Source organism: Oryzias melastigma, linkage group LG12 (genome assembly GCF_002922805.2).
Source record: "Oryzias melastigma strain HK-1 linkage group LG12, ASM292280v2, whole genome shotgun sequence".
Taxonomy (NCBI): Eukaryota; Metazoa; Chordata; class Actinopteri; order Beloniformes; family Adrianichthyidae; genus Oryzias; species Oryzias melastigma.
Genome location: NC_050523.1, coordinates 3,543,501 through 3,549,500, shown reverse-complemented (window position 1 = coordinate 3,549,500; position 6,000 = coordinate 3,543,501). Strand labels below are relative to the sequence as shown.

General features: G+C 42.2%; 1 protein-coding gene and 1 long non-coding RNA gene across 6 annotated transcripts in view; one reads left to right on the top strand and one right to left on the bottom strand.

Moving 5' to 3' along the window:
• The window catches only part of LOC118599471, a 73,972-nt gene that overhangs the window by 45,240 nt on the left and 22,732 nt on the right, over positions 1-6,000 (bottom strand). The gene's annotated exons all lie outside the window — the stretch shown is intronic.
• lhfpl2a (LHFPL tetraspan subfamily member 2a) overlaps positions 3,130-6,000 on the top strand; it is a 47,402-nt gene continuing 44,531 nt past the window's right edge. For both annotated transcript variants that reach the window (XM_024298742.2, XM_024298740.2), the window contains exon 1: positions 3,130-3,411. The gene's annotated coding sequence lies outside the window, so the exon portion shown is untranslated. The remainder of the gene's footprint in view (positions 3,412-6,000) is intronic.

The following is a 6,000-nucleotide window of genomic DNA, read 5'->3' as shown; positions in this document are numbered from 1 at the left end:
CTGATGCTACAACAATAAAAGGCTGTTTAATGAAAGCAGCTTTAAATGACTCCAGTGATATTATAACAAACTGTGGAAAAACTGGACTTTGAAGGTAAATAGAACATTTAGCTCAATAATTTAAGTCAAAATGAATTTGAAAAAGCTGCAAGTGTCCAAAGGTAAGCAGAAAAACAGATTGTGTTCACTTTCATCTACAGTTGCCTCACACTTTCACTGCTTTGAACAATGACATTTTGGATAGAAAACTCTGACAGCAATGCACATTTCTAAGCCTGAATATCTCCCATTCACTGCATACTATTGAATGAACTCCTTTTGTTATGAACAGAGAACATTTGGGGCTTTTCAATTGTACTAAATGTGACGGGGTGGGGACAAAAACAATTTGACTTCATTTTTTTTATTGCTTCAAAAAAGTAATTCGATGCTATTTATGATAAGAGTTACACTCCACAGTATTTGATGGGAAAAAAAAGAAACTTCAGAGTTTAAAACCCACTTAGATCTGAATAAAGGAAGCTAACTTTATTTATTTGAACAATTTGAAGCAACTGGGGCATTTCTTCAGCAAACAAATGTGATCTCAATCTGACAGAGACACTGAAGGTCAGCCAGAGCAACGGCCATCCCGGGGAAGGCCCGATAACATCAGGGCAGTTGTTACTGACAATAACTGCAATGTTTAGCCAAAAACCTTCAAGTCACAAGACTTCCTCTGTGTTTCAGCTCCATTTAGGCTTCAATTGACTGACCAAGAAAGCAGAAATGAAAGGGGACCGAAGGCCTGGCCCCACAGTTCATGTCTTAGTCAAAACAGTCGATGGAGTGTTCGTGAATTCACTAAAGCTGCTGTTTGACACCAGTTCTGTTTTGGTGCCGGTCAGTTCTATTGAATTAATCAAAATAGACGAGACAGAAGGATGGACAGACGCGTGTCTGGACATGAGTCTGGCTTGGATCCACTGAGCTTCCTCGTGTTCATCCGAGGGGTGTTGGGTTGTAGGTCCAGCTGTCAGCCCCCCAGCAAAGGCTCAGACTTGGATTTGAAGAGATTGTCTGTCTAATTCTGCAGTAACAGGTTGTTTTTACAGCAGAGGTCCACGGCGGGACGATGAGTAACATCTCAGGACAACAATTTTTCATCTGGAGCCTCAAATTCTTCCCTATATGTATAGGAAACAGTATCCAAGTGGTCGATCTGAATTTAAAAAACCCGAATATTAAAATAAAGTTTCTGATGTTTAGACCCAAGCTAGTATGTTAGCTTAAATGTTTTTCTACCACAGTTTAGAAAACAAAAGCTTAAAGTTTTATAAAAGAATAGAAATACTTCAAATATACCAAAAGCTCAGACTTTGAAGGAGTTTTAGTTTTTAGAAATTTTGAAACTTCACAAAAGCTTCCTAATATCCTTGTGGAGTGAAATTGTGTCACTCTTTTGTTCTGTTAGCTGCGTTAAAAGAGTTAGCCACGTTAGCAGCATCAAAAGCGTTAGCCACGTCAGTAGCGTTAGGAGCTTTAACTGCACCATAAGCTTTAGCTGTGCTAGTCATGTCAGCAGCATGTTGGTGGCCTTAGAAGCTTTAGGTGGATCAGAAGCTTCAGCCGTGTTAGAACTGTTAGCCTTGTAGAAGAGTTAGCCGTGTTAGAACTGTTAGCCACGTCAGAGGCATAAGAAGCTTTAGCCGCATCAAAAGCTTTAACCGTGTTAGAACTGTTAGCTGCGTTAGAAGATTTAGCCATGTTAGCACCGTTAGAAGCATTAGCCACGTCAGAGGCATAGGAAGCTTTAGCTGCATCAGAAGCTTTAGCCATGTTTGAACTGTTAGTTGTGTTAGCCACATTAGAGGTTTTGTCGACGTTAGAAGCTTTAGGTGCATCAGAAGCTTTAGCTCTGGTAGTCATGTTGGCAGCGTTAGCCACATTAGAGATACTGGTGGAGTTAGAAGCTTTAGGTGCATCAGAAACTTCAGCCATGTTAGAACTGTTAGCTGCGCTAAAAGAGTTAGCCGTTTTAGCAGTGTTAGCCATGTCAGAGGCATAAGAAGCTTTAGCTGCATCAAAAGAGTTAGGCATTTTAGCACCATTAGAAGCATTAGCCACGTCAGAGGCATAGGAAGCTTTAGCTGCATCAGAAGCTTTTACCATGTTGGAACTGTTAGTTGTGTTAGCCACATTAGAAGCGTTGACCACATTAGAAGTTTTGGCGGCGTTAGAAGCTTTAGGTTCATCAGAAGCTTTAGCCACGTTAGAAGCGTTAGCCGTGTTATAAGGTTTTGCCGTGTTAGAACCGTTAGCTGCGTTAGAAGCGTTAGCTGTGTTAGCAATTTAGCTGCGTTAGAATTGTTAGCCACATTAGAAGTATTGGCCCCGTTAAAAGTGTTAGTCGCATAGAAAGTTTCGGCTGCTTTAGAAGCCTTATAAGCTTTAGCCTTGTTCGAACTATTACCTGAGTTAGAAGCGTTAGCCAGGTTAGAGGCGTTAGATGCTTTAGCGGCATCAGAAGCTTTAGCTGTGCTAGTTGCGTTAGCAGAGTTACCCGAGTTAGAAGGATTAGCTATGTTTGAGGCATTGGCCGTGTGAGAAGAGTTAGCCACATTAGAAGCTTTAGCCGTGATGAAAGTTTTAGCCGCCTTTGAAGCGTTAGCCACGTTGGAGTATTCCCAATACCTGTGACTCCTTTTTTATAGCACATATAAACAATGTAACAAAAACAATGTTTCTTCACAATTCTAGTCTCAAAATCAAAGTGAAAATTTGAATTCTTAACTCAAAGCTCTTCACTTTTTATTCATTTGTAGAAGTTTTTTTTTTGCCTTTTTTATTTCCGGTTTATTTTTACCAGATTCTTTTTTTTTCATTTGAGTTTTAAATAAAAAAAACAAAAGGCAAAAGGAAAAAATGTTTTTACCAATCGTTTAGCGTTTAAAGCCAAAGTTGAGACAGATTTATTTGAAATTGCGTTTTTTGTTTACTTATTTGTTTGTTGTTATTGTTGTGACTTTTGTCATCCTAATCTTGTGTGAAAGTGCTTTATCTGTAGATTATTTCTTTGTTGACGCCTCTCCTGAATGCTTTTATGTTTGCCCCCCCTGACTGAAGCCTTAAACAGAGCAGAAAAGCCCCCAGAGGGGCAGAGGGGACCGTGGATGGGGGAGGGCGCTGCCGGGGAAGTCACTCCCATCCCAGCAGCAGTCAGCCCGTCTGTCCGGACTGGAGGAGGCGCACGGACGCAGCCATTCATTCCGCGGTGGTTCTGGAGGACGCGTGGCGGAGGATGAAGACCCCCCGAGAGTGAAGCCCCCGTCAAAGCCCAGAGGAGGGTCCGCATCGCCCGCTGGTTCGCTCGGAGGATCGATCCCCTGAAGACCCGGCGGTCCGCAGAAAGACAGACGGCGGCGGTGACGCGTAAGTACGCGCGCCTGGAGGAAACGTTTCCGAACTCCTCTCCGCTCCAGCGGCTGCGACGCGGGTTCTGGTAGAAGAATCCGAGTCTCAGATGTGAGGACTTTGTCATCCAAACATCTCCAGGGTTCTGGCCGCTCCACGTTTCCTCTCACAGTTGAAACTCGTGGCAGTTCAGACGGAGCCAGACCCTAATCTGTTGTCCATGTGTCACTCTGTCCTCAAACTCCTCAGAAGTTTTCCACTCATCCAGAAGTTCATTTATTCTACAAGATAAATCCAGGCTAGCTCCAATCTGAAGCTGAGAAAGTCTGTAGAGGTCAGATTCTAGTCTACATTTAGTGTCAAGTTTCCACATTCGAACTGGTTCCCACCTGTGTTTATGTTTGAAAGAGAATGGTCCCCTGGGGCCACGATGGAGAAATGACCAACGTGTAACTCAAGATGGGACGGGGTTATCTTCTAAATGACTACCTGATTGTGTTAGCTCAGTTTGTGTAATTGCCTACAACCCTTCAGTAATTTTTTCAGGGATTTCAGCTGCTTTAATGCTGTTTAAGTGTTAAAGATGTCAGCGGTTTGAGTCCATGTGCCAGTGCACGTGCTCCCATTAAAAAAGCGCCCAAGCTTCATTCATTATGCCCCTGTGGTGCGCTCATCTCCACCATTTAAGCCACAATAAAGCCCCACGTTTCTTGCTGCTCCCTTGGCAGCTTCGGCGGTGCAGATGGTTTGGAAAGGTCCTTCAAAGTATTTCCTACCCCCCTTCTTTAGTCTCTTTGACGAAAATGGAAAAAATATTACCAGGCTTCTCCCTGCAGATGATGGTGAAAACCATGTTAGAAAAACACGAAACAAACGTCTCGACTGCGAACGCGTCCATTCAGACCACATCATCTGCCTCTAGTGCCTCGCTGGGACTTGTTGGCAGGTCTGTCCTTATTTTTCCAGAACTCTGGTAGTGATTTATGGGATCGGTCGATATATTCCTACTGGAAATTTTTGTAACTTTCATCTCATTTAAGCGTTTAGATCCAAAAAGTAAATAATGCTGATGGTAATCAGACCTGAAACCAAAGCCAGGACCGTGGGGTCTCCATGACCCGAGTGTGGAATCCACTAATTGAATGGCGGCTGCGGTGTCAAAGGTCAACGCAGATGACTCTGTGCAGCTCCAACGAACATCTGGAATACAGTTTTTGCCGCGTATCCTCTTGGTGGATTTCCCTCAGTGTAGATTGCCCGATAACAAGCTAGCCTCATTTCCATCAAACTATCATGTCTGCACTTGTACATTCGGACAAAACCGTTTAAAGACACATCTGGTTTTCATGATCGGGACTTTATTTCGGTCAATATTTGTATCCTCTGTAGTCTGCTTTGGCTTGTCATATGTGGCCAATAAAACGAAGCATCTAGGAAGTTCTGTTATGAAAAGATCGCCGGTTTTATTTAAGCCTGGTGACACAGAAAACAGTTTATTTGGCTGTAAAATTATGTCATGTAAGGAAAAGACAGCATTAAGATCCAGCCCAAGCCCAAAGTGGGTCACATTACGTTACTGAAGTTTCCATTCCAGGTTTGTAAGGGTATTTCCAACTACAGTCTAAGTAGTCTTCTGTGTGTCTGTGTTCATACCGCCACTTCACAAATGGACTTTTCTCCAGTCCATCTCATAATACTTACAGTAAATGGTGGTAAATGCCACCAAAAGGTGGAGTTTCATTGCTGTTTAACAGTTTTCCAAATTATAAAGTATTAATAAAAGGAGTTTACCCCAGTATGTCCAAATAGCCACTGTTTAGTGTTCTTTTTGTATGTTTTTTTAACAAGTTTTATCTTTTTCCTCAACAATCTAAAAATAGAGTCGCAAAAACATTTGTTTCCACTGTGTGGTCCAGTCCGGTATGATCCAGTATTTTGAGCTTTAGAAAGTGCCAATATAGCGCTAAGCTAGCTTTTTCGTTTTCCTCTTTACAGCGGTATTCCTTTTAGCCTCCTGAAATCTTTTTTCAAACAGCATTAAAGTCCTGTTATACGTGATGTAAAAAAAGTAAAGCAATAAAAAGACGAGTTGCTGGATGACCTCCGTTATTGTTGTTTTTCTAGTCGTTGCACCACAATGGTACGCTAGCGGTCTACACCACACATGCGCCGTGAAAACAAACGGCTCAGTTGGTCAGAATGAACTCGTCTGTACCGTACTACTCCTTACCGGACCACTCGGTGGAAACGAGGCTTCAGATTTCTCAGATTTACTTCACCAAGAAAAGCATCCGTTGCCTCATTAGCTATACGGTTTCTTTTACAGCTAACAGCTAGCAAAATAGCTTCCGTTCTCTTTACTTTTCAAGAAAAGTTCTTTTCCACAGCTTTACCTCAACGCATTCCTATTTATTTTTGACCATACGGTGCACTAAAAAATTCCTAAGTTTGCCTTATGGATAAATTCTTGTTGTGCTTAAAGAAACGGAACCAATTTTCTGCGGTACGTGGCGATAAATAATCTCGACGAATATAGTTTTGATCAACTACAAAACCGCATGCTGCTTTCTGTAACGGCTAATTATTGCAGATAAAGAGGGAAACATG